This window comes from Pongo abelii, chromosome 10 (assembly GCF_028885655.2).
Source record: "Pongo abelii isolate AG06213 chromosome 10, NHGRI_mPonAbe1-v2.0_pri, whole genome shotgun sequence".
In the NCBI taxonomy this organism is placed as follows: domain Eukaryota; kingdom Metazoa; phylum Chordata; class Mammalia; order Primates; family Hominidae; genus Pongo; species Pongo abelii.
The window spans coordinates 76,599,361-76,616,603 of record NC_071995.2 but is presented as its reverse complement, the minus strand read 5'-3'; positions in this window follow the sequence as shown (position 1 = coordinate 76,616,603).

Genomic DNA, 17,243 nt, shown 5'->3' with positions numbered 1-17,243 from the left:
ATTGGCCTTATGTTTAGGCAAGTATGCCATGTGAATTTGCAAATGCATTTGCTGAAAGGTGACCTCATTAGGAAAATTAGCAACTACATGCTGTAAAGACATGAAATATATGATAAAATGGTTCTACAAATATGCAGCCCTCACTTTTTTAGGCAGAGACTAGTTGACTACCGGTAAAATCAGTGTTTCTCAAAATCTCATCTTCTTTTAAACAAACTACAATTTTAACATAAAGAGTTGTGGGAATTCTTATCAGAATGTTTTATTTCCTGTTAAAAGGTTTGGTGTTTTTGTTTTGTTTGCTTTTTGTCTTCTGATTTTTGCAATCTCATTCCACTAATGGAAGTGCAGTGTTTTGATAAACAGATAAAGACAATGTATAACAACTCACTGGGAGAAGGAAATCAATTTCTAAAACCATTTGATTATAACCTGAATCTCTCCTAATATTTTTTCTCTTGATGTTCATTATGATTAATAAAGTTTCTCAATGCTCTTGAGATTGATTGGCTTCATCACAGGCAATAAATTTATTCTACCTAAGTTCACTGAGTACTATCCCCAACATGATTTTTGCTGTCTTATCACCCCTCCCTCCTTCTCGATTTCTCTGTCTCTTTTCTCTTTCTGTCTCTCTCATTTCACAAATTATTTAGAGGGAAGGATAAAAACTAGAATGAAGGTGATTAAGAACTAAGAACTATGAAAGGTAATTATTTGTCAAATGTTGACCTCTGGAAAGTAGGGACATACTTAGTTTTTGGCTAAATATTTGATTATGAAATCAGGGTAGTCAGTTCTAAAACAAAAGTTATTTCACAAAGGAAGCACTTTAATAACAAAAAGAGGAAAAAAAGAAAAACAATGATATGTTCTGTAGTTGATATTAATAGGTATTTTATTAAAGGCAAGGTGAACTAACTTTATTATTTTTTTTTTGGTGTGTTTTTTTATTATTATGTGAACTAACTTTATAAAACATACTCTGATGCCTTTTCTGTAAAAAATATGAATCATTTTAGGACATTTTATGCATTGGTAGGCTCAGACACTGACTTAGGTGTTACATGCAGTTCATTATATTTTTTTGTGAAGAAAAGGGACATTTTATTTCTATAATTTAAATTTCTGTAACATTCATGCCAGACAGCTTACTGTAAGTTTAAAGTATAGAATAACAGCATGCACATCTTTAGGATGTTAGAGATTTATTTCTGGTCTGCAAATAGGGGATTGACTGGAACCATTCATTAATTCCACAAATATATATTCAGCTTTTTCTGGGTTTTAGGTATGTACAAAGTTGAGGAAAATGTGATCCTTGACCCAAGGAGCTTATAGCCTAAGAGAGAAGTTACAGGACACATGCATATTCTTATTGTTAAATAAAACATTCAAAATCATTAGAGGTTAAAAAGTGCTTTTGAATTTAGAGGAGTAAAAAATATATACATGGAACAGTTATCAAAGGTTCATTGGAATGGGCCTTAATATTAAGTCCTTAATATTTGGGCAAAAATTAGATGAAATCAATTGAATGAGTTTGGAGGAGTAACAAGAGACTAGAAGAATGAGAAGGTAAGTATGGTCCTTGACAGTGAATAATCCCATCTGACTAGAAAATAGAGTATGGGAAAAATGAAGACAGAAAAGGAAGCTTGATAAAAATCTTGTACGTTTCTTGAATGTTGAGCTAAATAATTTGGACTTTATTCCTCAAGTAACGAAGAAGAATGAAAATTAGTATATATTGCATTATTACGCACCTTCTAAAACCAGCTGTTTACATAGGCTATGTAATTTAATTTCCTCATCAACCTCATAATGAAAGCAATTCTCACACACAGGAGTCTGTAAATGGGATTTAAGTGGCTCTTGTTCCAAAGCTCCTTTTTCTACACGACTTCTTTGTGGTCATAAATGACTTTGAGAATTTCATGAATGCTATGGAACTCCTTTCCAAAGAAATGCATAGGTACACATATACACAAAATTTCTCTTATAATTTCATGGTATTTATTAATTTCCATTTTCATTCTCTGTTAAAACACTCTTGCTCCACCCGAAGATATCTCTCATAAGGCAATGCATTTCCTTCTGATTCCATGATCCAGGTATATTTCAACATGGGAATATATAAAAGAATACTATAGAACTGAGTTTTCAATAAGGCAGTTATGTTTGATATTATATCAATAAAAAAGGAATGTGTAAATTAAATCATTAAAACAATGTAATAATTTTACCCCAAATTTGGAAATGTTCATCTTATAAAACAAAACAGAGTGGTCTAAATCTGAACCAGCTCACATTAATTTGAATTTCTTCAATGTTTTATTAGCTTTTGTTTTACTTGTCTTCATATTTTTATCTAATTTTTCCCTTTCTAAAAAATTTGAATATACTATTTTTACCCATATCTTTCAATTTAAACACAAACATTTTTGTTGGTTGGAAATTTTTGTATTTCAGTTGCTTAGCCATTTTGTCCTTAAGGTCTTAGGGACAAAATGGCTAAATTTGAGTCCTGAATCTGTATTGCTAGCAATGTGAATCTGGACACATTACAACACTGCATTTTATTTAAAACCAGAAAACTCTGTCAGGTTCTTTTCCTGAAAATTGGGAATAATAGTAATTATGCTCTTCCTTAAATGATTATTAAATGTAGAAAATTTCTAAATGATAGAAGTAGTTTAATATCCATTATATCCATTACTATTCAATTCGTGACCATTCTTTAAAACCTAGTTGTAACAGCATTAAGTTTGGGAATTTTTTTTTTTTTTTTTTTGAGGCAGAATCTTATTCTGTCACTCAGGCTGGAGTGAAGTGGCATAATCTCGGCTCATGGAAACCTCCACCTCCCAGGTTCAAGCAACTCTCCTGCCTCAGCCTCCCAAGTAGCGGGGACTACAGGTGCACGCCACCACGCCCAACTAATTTTTGTATTTTTAGTAGAGACAGGGTCTTACCAGCCTGTTTTGTTGGTCAGGCTGATCTCGAACTCCCGACCTTAGGTGATCCACCTGCCTCGTCCTCTCAAACTGCTAAGGTTACAGGTGTGAGCCACTATGCCCAGCCAAGAAACAACTTTAAAAGGCAAATATTTAAGAATAAGAAAAAGCATAGTTTAAAAGATAAATATATAAATAATAAGTGATATAAGTGATATAATAAGAGCTCGATATAAAATGTTAGGAAAACACAGAAGAAGAAGTAATGACTGAGTCCTGGAATAGTGCAATAAAGAGGTAACATTTGAGTGGAAACTTCCAGAAGGGGTTTTCTAGGTTGACCTAGCTGACTATTAAAGTAATTCTCCATGTAAAACAGCAGCTTCCTGTTCTTGTATAACATATTAGCCCATGGAACATGCTTTAGAATATGAACATTACAGAAGTGAGAGAGAAATGTTATATTTTGATTTAAATGCTACTTACTGGGCCATTCATATGGTTGAAAACATGCAATATCTTTTCAGTTACGTTGAGAAGTGCATACATTGCATTTGTTTGAAATTCAGGTATTAAAGTCAGATCATGTAAACGACATTTTAAAAAACAATGAAACGAATGCATTATTTGAGGGGTGAAATATAATTTGTATTATCAATCAGTTTGAAAATTCTTGAGCAATAATTACCAACTCTAAAGCACACAAATGACATTGTTTCTAAATATGTCATCAAGGATGGGTGTCTCTTCATGTCAATTACCTCCTTGATATTGCACTTGTGTTCATCAGAGCTTCTTTTAAATAAAATATTTTAGGTTTAGAGGTACATGTATGTGCAGGATTGTTATATAGGTAAACTGCATGTTGTTGGAGTTAGCTGTACAGATTATTTAGTCACCCAGGTAATAAGGATGATACCCAATAAGTATTTTTTTTATCCTCTCCCTCCTCCCACCTTCCACCCTCAAAGTAGGCCCCAGTGTCTGGTAGTTCTCCTCTTTGTGTCCTCTTTGTTGTTTAGCTCCCACTTATAAGTAAGAAGATGCAGTATTTGGTTTTCTGTTTCTGTATTAGTTTGCTTAGGACAATGGCCTCCAGCTCCAGCCATGTTGCTGCAAAGGACATGATCTCATACTCTTTTTTTCCAGGTAAAATTATTTATTTTATTTTTTAACTTTTATTAAGTTCCAAGATACATGAGGTTTGTTACACAGGTAAACTTGTGTCAGGAGGGTTTGTTGTATAGATTGTTTCATCACCCAGGTATTAAGCCTAGTACCCATTAGTTATTTTTCCTGACTTTCTCCCTCTTCCCACACTCCAGCCTCCAGTAGATCTCATTCTTTTTTATGGCTGCGTAGTATTCCATGATGTATATGTACCATATTTTCTTTATTCAGTATACCAGTGATGATCATTTAGATTGATTCCATGTCTTTCCTATTGTGAATGATGCATGATTAACATACATGCATGTGTCTTTATGGTAGAATGAATTATATTCCTTTGGGTATATACTCAACAATGGGATTACTGGGTGGAATAATAATTCGTTTTAAGTTCTTTGAGAAATCGCATCAGAATGGCCATTGCTAAAAAGTCAAAAAATAACAGATGCTGCAAGGTTGCAGAGAAAAGGGAACACTTACAAACTGCTGGTGGGAGTGTAAGTTAATTCAGCCACTGTGGAAAGTAGAGCTGCTTTTCTTGCTCTGCCAGGAATCAGTATAGTCATCTAACATTTACTGAGTCTTTAATCTGTACCAGTTACAATGCTAAGCATTCTGTAATGTTTTACTTTAGTTTTCTCCGATTTTACAGATGAAAAGTCAGATTGAAAGAGATTAAGCAATTTGCTGAGAGTCAAGAGCAAATTCTGTTAAAGGACGTAACTGAAATTTGAACAAAGGATACACAATATATTCACTCTGTGTCCAGGAAATAAATCCTGAGATGCCTACGGGTAAGAGTGAGGCATACATTACACGAAAGATCCAATCCAAGCTCTACATGTTTCTGTGGAAGCCCAAGGTCTCCGGGATTAATAAATAAATCAGCAGCAAGACATTCAATGTCATTTTAAGTGGATGGATAATTGTCTATTCAGCAGAGAAAGCCAACACACCTCTACTAGTTAGAGCCAAGGATTATCAGATGGTAAGCTGTGGATTTCCTATGTGTAGGTTATTGAGCTTCAACCGTCAGTGCAGGGCCAGGGGTCCAGGCAGTTCAGAGGAACATCAAGTCTCTTCCACCTGGAACTTTTATCCTTTATTCATCCAAAAAGTGACATCATCACCATGCTAACAAATTAATGTGTGCTCTAACTGCCAGCTACCTGAATACAACTGAATGGCTCTTATCAATGCGCAATTTCTATCAAAGTAACAGGAAGATTTTATCCCAGTGTTTCCAAATGATACAGGATTTTTCTACATGGCATGAGGGCTTTCTAGCCTAGATACTTTCTGATAGCCATGACCTACCAAAGTGTCTTCTACCTAGAACCTAGGATTCAAGGTAGCAATCAGAAACACTAAAATATTATTTTCTTAATTAAAGAAAGAATGAAAGAGTGAGGTCAAATTTAGCATATATTGATGATCACCTACTACCACATGCTTTAAGGTCAATGATTACATCTTATATATTCTTGTATTCCCAAAACCTAAAAAAAGTGACATTGCATAGTGAATATTCAGTAAACATTTGTGGAAGGATTCTTTGGCCTGTTATTTATATACTATCACTGAATTTAAATTTCATAAGGCTTTGAGATATGCTATTAATATTTCAATATTTTTAATGAGGTGATTACATTTTTTCCAGGAAAATCCAGCTAGTTACTGACTGTGTTGAAATTCAAAACCAGATCTTTCTACCCTACCTCTCATTTTGAAGGTAACACCAGTGAATTCAATGATTCAAAAATGTGTACCTAATGATCAAGAATTGAACGTATATGCAGTACCTACACACTATGAGACATATCATGAGACATTGTTAATATTCATTTAATCCTCATAAAAATCTTTAGAAGTATTATTTCAACTTAACAGAAAAAGAGAGCTCAGAAGTGTAGAAAAACGTGTCCAAGGTCAGACAATAGAATATGGCTACTTACTATGTATCACTTTATATATATTAATTTCTCATGAGCTAGGAATAATTTGAACCCCCAGAGTAAAATTCCAGTGTCCATATTATATTATTCTTCTTATGCTTACTCAATGAGTTTTAATTTCCTGAATTTGATATTAAATATTTGTATTCAAATAGCTAAAACGAAATAGCAAAATCCATAAGACATAAAATTCACAAGTACCTCTCATATAAGGACTTAGAGCATTATTTACAGCATTTCTTGAACTTCACAACCTGAAATACACACTTCATCCTCATCTGTGAAATCTCCCTCTTTACTTGGCCTATTTGAAATATTAATATTTAAACCTAAACCTCAACTGCAACAAAATACCATTTGATCCTATGTTTATAAATAAAATATAATACAAAACATTCAAAATAGCAAAATGCTCACCATTACACTGAAGATGTATTAGCCAATTCAGATTAGATGTTTGTGTACTAGTTCAACAGGACAGTTTAAAAATCAGATTTTTATTTAATGTAAAGTATGATAAGCAATAGCTATTTTGATGAGTCCATTTCTAGGTCAAAATTGAGGGTAACAAGACAGGGCCCTGCTTTGATAACCTTGGACATTTTGGAGAAAATAAATAGTTATCTGTCTTTTCCATAACTCCACAATGAAGATAAGCCAGAAAGAAAGTATGGCTATACATGCTTCACACAGAGTATGATTTAATAGAGATTTGAAAAATTAAAAGTAAATAAAAAGGGGCACCTTCTTTCTCCCACTACATTGTATATTTGCAGGTCTGTCATTGTTTTCTCCTCTGGTTTGTGAGCTCCTGAGCATAGTGATTTATGTTTATGTTGTTATAAATCACCAAGCACACAAACCATGCTCCATAAATATATAATAAGATGAACAGGAACACAAACATTACAACAAGAAAATGAAGTCCACAGTGATTCAACTTTACAATTCATGTGCGCCCTTCCATTTCCTCTGGCTCTAATTCAAATTGTCAGGATCTCTGAGCTTCTCTCCAATCATCAGCTCTTTCCATACACCTAAGGACTAACCTTTACCTTCAAATTTCATGCTTACAAACACTCTATTTTTTACCAAGTCATTATAAAGTAGCAACTATTACTGGTGCTAAATTTATGAAATTCAACAAAGATCCATTACGTAGTAAAAAAATTACTAGTGGTAAATTGATCAACTTTTAACAACTGCCCCAATTCCATGAAAATAAGTGAATAAATGAAGAATTATGAATCCAGAACAAGAGAGGGAGGTTTCCAGGACAGCACTTACACAGATTACTTGGAACTAGAATATTAATGCCATATTACATTAAGTGATTTTCATATGCAGAAATGGAGAAATATGTGAATATATTTCTTCAAAAGTGAATATATTCCTTCAAGATTCCCCAAAGTTGGATATAGCTGTTTTAAAAAAAATTGGTGATTGAAAAATGTCTACCAAATTTTTGTTGCCCTTTCACAATTATTAAATTAAATCACATATTTGTAGCAAAGAATCAGAGACTTCTGTGATTGTGCCTCCCTGTTTATTATTCTTCAAAATAAATTTTATTACATAATCCATTTTAAATTTAAAAATACACTGGACTCTAGTAAAATCTGTTATAATGAATAGTTATGCCTATCTTTTAGCTAATCTGGCACAGGTATAAGCCAAGATTTTATTTGGTAAATTGGCAAATAACAATTTGGTTCTAATTTGAATCATAATGAAAGGGCAGTTTCTGCCCTCCCTTCAAACTTCAGCTGTTTTTTTTCCAACTCCAAGCATATAGATATTACATAGTTGTTTAAGTTTTAGAAACATAAACATGCACTTTTTTTGGCATGTGTAATTGATGCAATTAGGTTTTCAAGATGAAAAGTTGTAAAAAAAATTAGTTTATAAATTGATAAAGTCATCAGCTATTTTTAAAGTTCTAACCTCCATCCTAAAGGGGATATGTAATCAATGAGGCTGATTGTGTTACTCTTCACATACATTTGGTCCCTCACCTTCCCTGTGAAAAGTTGATGCATCACCATGCTGTTTCACAGATTTGGCCATGTGACCTGTTTGGGTCAGTGAAAAAGAAGCAAATGTTATCACTTTTGCGGCCCAGCTGTAGGAGTGAGAGCATGGTTTACATGCTCTCTCCTGCTTTCGTTAACTCACTTATCAAACAGTGAGCAGCTAATGGGTCATAGATTCTAGAATAAAGACAATGTAGAATAGAGCCACAGCTACCCCACAACAGGCATATAGCATGAAAAAGAAATAAATCATTTTATTTTTGTAAGCTACTAAAATTTTGTGGTTGGTTGTTACCACAGAATTACTTGGCCTATCCTGTCTAATATACCTCTTCAATATACCTTGAAAATGGTTGATGCTTTGTTTAGAGAGAATGGCCATTATTTACCGTCAGAACCTCTAAAAGAATTTGTTCAATGGGATCATTTATCATGAGGAATTAACTGTAAACAGATGAACACATCATTGTTACTGTGGTCAGGTAACGGGACATAGAAATAGTTTTGCCTTAAAATTATCTTAAATCTGTCAAATAAAATAATCACACCCTAGTGTAACCCATGTCTTTATAATAACATGAGAGTTCTTGTTTTAGAGTGTTTTCATACGGAGAGCCAAGAGTAAAGAACACAATGAATAAACCATGTTTAATTATTTGCCTTTCTGTAAGAAGCACGTACATTTATTTATTTTTTTCTAACAACAAAAAGCACCATTCCTTACTCCAGTGAAAAAATAAAACACAGGAAAAATGTTGTTTGGTTCAAAGCCCACATTTTCCCACTTCACTTTTCATTTTGTTCTTTAAGTGCTGGTACTGAGGAGTGATTTTACTGTGTAAACAGCTCAGTATTTCCACTCATTTCTAGTAGTTACCAATGGCCTTTTATGGTGATTTAAGAGAATTCTGTTCCTGCCACATAACATATTTAAGCTAAAAGGAGGTATTGAGGTGTCATGTCATCAATGGTGCTAAATTCTTAAACCCTTACATATGCACAAATATGCAGTGTCAATAAGAATTGATTTTGGTATCAGTAATACTGAAAGAGAAAGTGAGAGAGAGAGCACACAGAAGGCAGCCGTGGTTCCCTCAGAAAGGAACTGACATGTTCTGTTTCATCACATTCCCCGTAAAATGTTACAAGATATACTCTAGAATACACTTTTTGTGTATGATTTAGAATTAGAAAATTCTTCTTTTACATTAAAATACAGATAGATTTTCCAGCTCAATAGTTTCCCCAAAATCTCAGGTAATAAAACAGCCAATTGGACCAGCTTGAGAAAATAAAAATACAAAGATATTTTCTCTAATTGAGGTACACTGTGGAGGCCTTAATTGTATGCTATGTTTAAAAAGATGATCTGTGCCACCAACAATATTCATATTCTCTCTGTAGATGGCAGATGATTCGTCTCCAAGAACACTGTGATAAATGCCCTGCTACACTAGGAATCGACTGTTCTAATGTTTGAGGACATGCTTTGTTTTCATATCTGTATCAACACAAAATCTTTATTTGCAAGGTCTGTCATTTCAACTTACTTGTGAGAAATGATTTCCTCTCTTAGAGATTGTCAGTACTCATCTTAGATTCAAGTCATCAACAAGGACAGCAAATGGAGGAGAGTTCCTAATGACTTCCTAATGCCAAGAATATACAAACATCTTATTCTAGAAAAAGATACTATCAGTGATTATTGCTCTAAGAAAGGGAGAAAAAAAAAGACTTTCAGAAACACTCTCAGTTCAATGAACCATATCCTACCTTTCCTCTTTCCAGAAAAATAAAATACACATGAATGAATGATATAAAAGAGGTCAGCTATATCAATGCTGTTTCACTATTGAGTGATTAGTCTTTGGAAGTTCTTCAAAGGCAGCTAGGGTGAAGGAAAATTTCGTGATTCTTGAGAAAATTAGTTGGAATTACAATGATAAGAAATTACAATAAGAAATGAGAAATGTGCATGACAAAGCAGCTAGGCTCCTTTCACTGAAAAACCAGATAAAAGACAAAGCACAAAACCTTAATGCTGCTGATTAGATGCCATTCAGGGGAAGCCTCAGAAACTGAAAACTCCCCACTGTGGTAAGCATGGGGAAGATACTAAAGAAAATAAGAAAATTGTCTCAACCCTAAAAAATATAGTATACTACTCTGAACTGAAGGGGACAAAACATCCTATTTGGATGATTATAAGATATTTGGAGTAAAGATGTTTTCCTAAGACAAACTAATATGTAGTCAAGAAAGTATTTTAATAGGAAAATATTATTTTCAATAATATTTGAATTGATAGGTATTATCAATTGATAAATAAGCCTGATCTTAGCCTAAGAATCAATCTTATTCAGGGAATATATAATCCATGTGTAACCATGTCTCTAAATGTGTTTCTTCTGTGCTGTGTTTAGGGCTTTATGACATGCTGATCTCAATCCCTAGCCATGAATATGGCACCTTGGGAAAGGCTGGCTGATGACATCTTGAACTGGCAGTTTTCACCTCTGAGATAGGCTTGATTGCCCTGGCCTTTAAATGTCAGGGGCTGTGCAGGAAATGTCGAGACTTTGCTCTTAAAGATCTAGCAGCTCCAAGATCTTCCCTGCTGATGAAGAAAAAGCAAATATTTTATATCTTTTGAAATCTAGAAAATTTACTCTCCTCAAATTAAACAGAATGGGCAAAAAGTTATCTCTATTGTCCCTCAACTCAGAGAGAGCTACTAAACGTAGCAACTTTCTTAAAGCTAGCTTTTAATCTCCAGAAGACATGTCTGAGGCATGTTATTAAAAGGAGAAAAAGGCCAGACGTGGATCTTCACACCTGTAATCCCAGCTGTGAGGCTGGGATGGGTTAATCACCTGAGATCAGGAGTTTGAGACCAGCCTGGCCAACATGGTGAAACCTTGTCTCTACTAAAAACACAAAAATTAGCTGGGCATGGTGGCGGGCACCTGTAATCCCAGCTACTTTGGAGGCTAAGGCAGGAGAATCGCTTGAACCTGGGAGGTGGAGGTTGCAGTGAGCTGAGATCACGCCACTGCACTCCAGCCTGAGCAACAGAATGAGACTCCATCGCCAAAAAAAAAAAAAAAAATGAAAAGAAAAGAAAAAAGGTTAAATCTTAGATAAGAGGCGTTACCTGGAGTTGCAAAGCAGACATTGATTAACAGTAAATGTGAAGAACTTATATTCCTAAAGAAAGAAATTTTTTATCCCTATTCATCTAGGATATAGGCTCCCCTTATAAAAATTGCTTTAATGTTTAAAATAGAAAAAGAAAAAATAATTTTATCTATAGAAAAAGGGACAAATATAGCTCATTAATATTTTGGTTGAACATTGTCATGGAAGTATTTTAATATGACAATATTATTTTCAATAATACATAGCCATGGAAGTAGAATGATAGTTAATTGAAATCATTTTTCTAGAATAGCACTGTCCCCCCCAAAATATAACAAGAGTTACTATACAATTTTCTGTTTTGTTTTTTTCTTTTATGAGACAGGGTCTCACTCTGTTGTCCAGGCTGGAGGGCAGTGGTGTGATCTTGGTTCACAGCAACCTCTGCTTCCTGGGTTCAAGCTATTCTCCCACCTAAGCTTCCCAAATAGCTGAGACCACAAGCACATGCCACCACACTTGGCTAATTTTTTTACATTTTTTTTTTTTTTTAGTAGAGATGGAGTTTTGCCATGTTGGCCAGGCTAGTCTCAAACTCCTGGACTCAAGGGATCTGCTCACCTCAGCCTCCCACAGTGTTGGGAGCCACTGAGCCTGGATGCAATTTTAAATTTTCTAGTAGGTATGCTAAAAAGGTAAAAAGAAACAACATAAATAAATTTTGATATGTTGTTTAACTAATTTTATAATAAATAATCAGTATTAAAACAAATTTATACTGCCTTGGTTAAGTTTGACTTTAATGACTTAAAATGAAATAAGAATAAAAAGTCCCTCAGTTGCAATAGCTGCATTTCAAGAACACAATACCTACACATGCCTAGTGGCTCTCATACTGGACAGTACAGTATTGGAACATATCAAGGTGAAAACATGCACATAAGAGTTGAGGAAAGGGAGGCTCAGATTGCGTAAATGAACTTTTTAAGGCTACCCAGCTACAGAGAGTAAAGCCACCTCAACTGGGATCCTTTTTCTAAGCTCCAGATATTTCTTTTAAGTAACATTGTGTTGCATTCTAATGCACTAAATTTTAATTTTACACACCAAAGAAAAAAAAAAAAAAAAAAAAACTTTTGTAGTTCTTAACAGTGCAGATCAATGAAGACTAATTCATTGATTATTTGGAAACTCAGAAGTTTCCAAATGGGCCTCTTTAAGACATATTCAGCAGCTCTGCAGGCTGATTAGGTGAAATGGACACTCTTAGGGGTCATATTTTATTCTTTCACTGAAATCGGCCAAATGTCCAAATTATCACAGGTCTCCTCCCTATGTTTTTCTTTCTCATTTTAGTTGGCCATTAGGTTTGTGGTTTTATTAAGGTTCTTGTGGCAGTGTCAGCCACATTCCAGAAATCAAGTGCATGTCATACCATATCCAGATCCTTTTTTAAAGTGTCCTTCCAGACAACTGATCACAGGCGGAGTCACTCAGTTAACTCAGCTGTAACAGATGATGGATCTCCTTCACTATAGGATCTCTCATCCATCATAGAGCACACCCTGCTCTCTATAGAGATAATACATCATTACAGGGCTCAGGGATATAAGAGAGAAGAATCACAAAGAATAATACACCAAAGAATGTGTTTTGTCAGCACAAGATAGAGCCACATCAAGCAAGCAAACAAAAACAGAATTTTCTTCAGGTGTGAGTACATTTGCTTTATAAAAGTCTTCTGTTCTATGCCCCATTTTGTCTGCTGTAAACATGCTTTGTTGCTGCATAAAATTAAGAGTCATCCTTTGTGTTCTCAGACCTTATATCTCTTTCATTGAATTATCCTCTAATGCCCTGGACTATACTGGAAACTGTCCCAGTGCCTTGTCAAATCCTTTTATTTTTGTTATGAAGCAGGTTTTACCTGAAGGAGATGCCCATTTGTTGCCCAACTTAATTAAGGAAAGTTGGATCTTTTAGAACAAGAAAAGCATATGAGTGGCTAAATAGCAAAGGACATTTTATGTGTTTTTTCTACAGCACTAAAACAACACCATGTTCTTTCCATCTAAGTAAAAAGACAAAACAGAACACTTCCAACCCCTGCTGACGTTGTGCACATTATTTGCTCATCATTATCCCCACTTAACAGGTGGAGAAATTGAGATAGCGAAAGATAATTGGAGCTACCTAGTGCCACAAAATAGAAGACAGGGCTAGAAGTCATTAACTTTCTCAATTTCCACAGCACAGCTGAGGCACTGTGGTTTTGAAAAAGAACAGATGGTAAGTGAAGGCAAGAGCTGAAGATGAGACCTTCCTTTAGTAACTCAGAAAGCTGTGGAATGCTATTATGCATGCTAAGTAGGATAGACACTCCATATATTGAAAGCAAGCCGTAGTGCCTTATATGAGGTTATAAAAAATATATCCCTTTCAAAAGGGTAGCCTATATTTATATTATCTTTTAGTGTCCTATTTTCAGGGGACCCAATTCAAAGAAATCTTTTTTTTTTTTTTTTTTGTTTTAGATAGTGGGTGGTCTTTTCAGTGATCTGTTCTGAAAAGACCACCCACTATTCACCCCAAGTAGTAGGCTACAATTAGGCTACAATTAGATCTTTTAGATGGGTTTCTCTAGTTTGTTTTTGTTTTTGTTTTTGTTTTTGTTTTGTTTTGTTTTGCTATTTAGTTCTGTAGTGCATTCAAAAAAATCTAATCCACAAATAAAGTCCATTTCTTGTTCCCAAATAAATTCTAACCTATTAAGGTATTCCTTCTGTCTCCAGAAACCTTGGAAACAAACTTTTTACTGTAATGCAAACCTGAGAACCAAGAAGTCTGGATACTCTTCTTTTATGTACTATTTTTCACGTACCCATGACTTTTGTGTGTGTGTGTGTGTGTGTGTGTGTGTGTCTGTGTGTGTGTGTGATGGAGTCTCACTCTGTCACCCAGGCTGCAGTGCAATGGCATGATCTCGGCTCACTGCAACCTCTGCCTCCCATGTCCTAGTGGTTCTTTTGCCTCAGCCTCCCAGGTAGCTGGGACTACAGGCACGCACCACCACACCAGGCTAATTTTTGTATTTTTAGTAGAGACAGGGTTTCACCATATTGGCCAGGCTGGTCTCAAACTCCTGACCTCGTGATCCACCCACCTCGACCTCCCAAAGTGCTGGGATTACAGGCGTGAGCCCACCGTGCCCGGCCTTGTTTTCTTGATATATCAAAGAAGGGATACTTTAAGCTATGAGGCATAATTTCCTTCTGCCATACTCCCATCACTGATATTTCATTTTAATCTTAAAATAACTTTTAATTCCATGTCTACAATTAAGACAAATTACTCAACTTTTAACTATATACTCTAAAACTACACTAATATGGTAACACTAGCCATATGTGGATATTAGCACATGAAAAGTGACTAATTCTAGCGGAGGCACACTGAAGTGTAAAATGCACATCGGATTTGAAAAGCATTTAATAAAAGTAAAACATCTCAATTTTTATATTGATTACACATTAAAATAATATTTGAATATATTAGGCTCAATAAAACATATTTTAAAAATTAACTTCACCTTTTATTTTTAACTTTTTAAAGTGGCTATCAAAAATTTAAAACTACATATATGACTCACATTTTAGTTCTATGGGATAACGCTACTATAGAGCAGGGGGTGGCAAGCTTTTCTTGTGAAGGCCCAGATAGTAATATTTTAGATTTTGATGTGACTATATGTTCCCTATTTTAATTATTCAGCTCTGCCTCTATAGCATGAAAGTAGGCATAAACAATACATAAACTAATGAGCAGGCTGTGTTCCAATAAAACTTTATGGACACAAATTAGAATTTCATATAATTTTCATGTTATGAAATATTCTTTTTAACTGTTTAAAAGTATTTTTTTTTAAACCTCCTTTCATGGTACAAAAAAAAAGTCTCCTTTCATGGGTCAAAAAAAAGATTCAGAATGGTCAGTCAGATTTGGCCCACGGGATGTAGTTTGCCAACCCTTGCTACAGAGTGTATGTTACAAAAAGTTTGGTGTTAGAGCAATCCTGTCATCCACCAAAGCCCATTATTCCTGTCAAAGAGAACCAAGTCCTGTTATAAAACTGGAAAAAGAAATCTTAAATGGGGATAGCTGGGATGAAAGTAGAGGTAAGGATACTGGTTTAATTTCTCATGTTCCATAAATCACAAACTTTTTTATCTTCAGGAGTTAATGCTATCACATTTTATTCCAGATATTCTTATGCTAGTATATTTTATGCAAGTTTTAAAAAATGGAGATGAAGAAGTTGAGACAGGAGGTAAAAAAGAATTCACAGATGTTAGTTAATTCTTCTTCCTACATTTCAGTTGCCCTACCTATTGTACAGTAGGTGCATCAGCTGGTGAGGCTGAAAAAAGAAGTCAGCAGAAGGTGGTACCTTGGCAGAGTTGAAGAGCAGATGAAGTTTGTTATTTACATTTATCCATCTCTTCTATCTTTGCCTATTAACCTCTGACCTCACATAGTTTATAGTCTAGTAGGGCAAATAGACTTTAAGCAAATAAACATTATCATTTAAAAATGTGAAAACGTGGCCGGGCGCGGTGGCTCATGCCTGTAATCCCAGCACTTTGGGAGGCCCAGGTGGGCGGATCACCTGAGGGCAGGAGTTCGAGACCAGCCTGACCAACATGGAGAAACCCCGTCTCTACTAAAAATACAAAATTAGCCAGGTGTGGTGGCACATGCCTGTAATCCCAGCTACTAAGGAGGCTGAGGCAGGAGAATCTCCTGCTTGAGGCAAGCAGCTACTAAGGAGGCTGAGGCAAGCGATTCTCCTGCTTGAACCTGGGAGGTGGAGGTTGTGGTGAGCCGAGATCACGCCATTGCACTCTGGCCTGGGCAACATGAGTGAAACTCCGTCTCAAAAAAAAAGTGAAAACATATGAAATAAAAGAGCAGGCACAATAGAATGGTGTTTCCCAAACTTAAACGTGCATACATAACCTGAGGATTTTGTTAAAAGGCTGTACATGATTAAGTAGGTCTAGGTGACGCCTTTCATTCTGCATTTCTCTCAGGCTTCCAGGTGATGCTGACATTTTGATCCTTAGACCACATTTTTTAAAATGCAAGGTTGACAGTAAGAAGTACTTTCATCTTTTTTGGTTCACTGATGCATCCTAATTACCTAGAACAGCACTTAGCACACAGTAATCACTCAAATATATTTTGAATGAATGCAAGTTGATAAAGAAGAAAATAACATGGATATATCATTTAGATTGAGGTATCCAAAAAATGTCTCTGATGGAGAAATATTTGAGCTGAGCTTGCATCCAGAGCCATCTTACCTTCCAAATGCTACCACTGCATCCCTCTTTCCTCCACTGTTTATTCTCAACTCTAAGAATGGGTTCTCATAAAAGACTCCAAATAAAGATGGAGATTATGGATAACAGTGAAATATATTGCCACTTCTGTGGCATCTTTTTTTTGTAACATCAGTGTCATCAGTGTCTGGAGAAGGAACACTTTCAAAGGAAAGACTCTCTAATAATGGAGTTCAAGGACTAGTGACAACCAAATGGGGAAGTATTTGGTGTCAGTGTCCTTTTGATCATGCCAAATATGAAAACTACTACAAGTCTGTACATAAATGTAGTGAAACAACCATTAACAAGAATGAGCGACATTTTTTTTTTTTTCTGTAAACTAAGTCTGGCAGTTATGACGAGCACTATTTTCCCTCACAGAGGAACTGATAGAATAGTGGACTCCTAGAGATGCAGAGAACCTGAGGGATCATCTATTTCAATCACTTTCTTAAGGCATTTTTTATTTCCTATTCAACCTTTAAGCGGTTATGCAATCTGAGCTCACAAAACAATCCATTCTATTGTTAGTACCTGGTAAACGGTACTAAGTTGTATCATTAATAATTTATCTATTCCTAAATCTTTTATTTAATTGTTCTGATT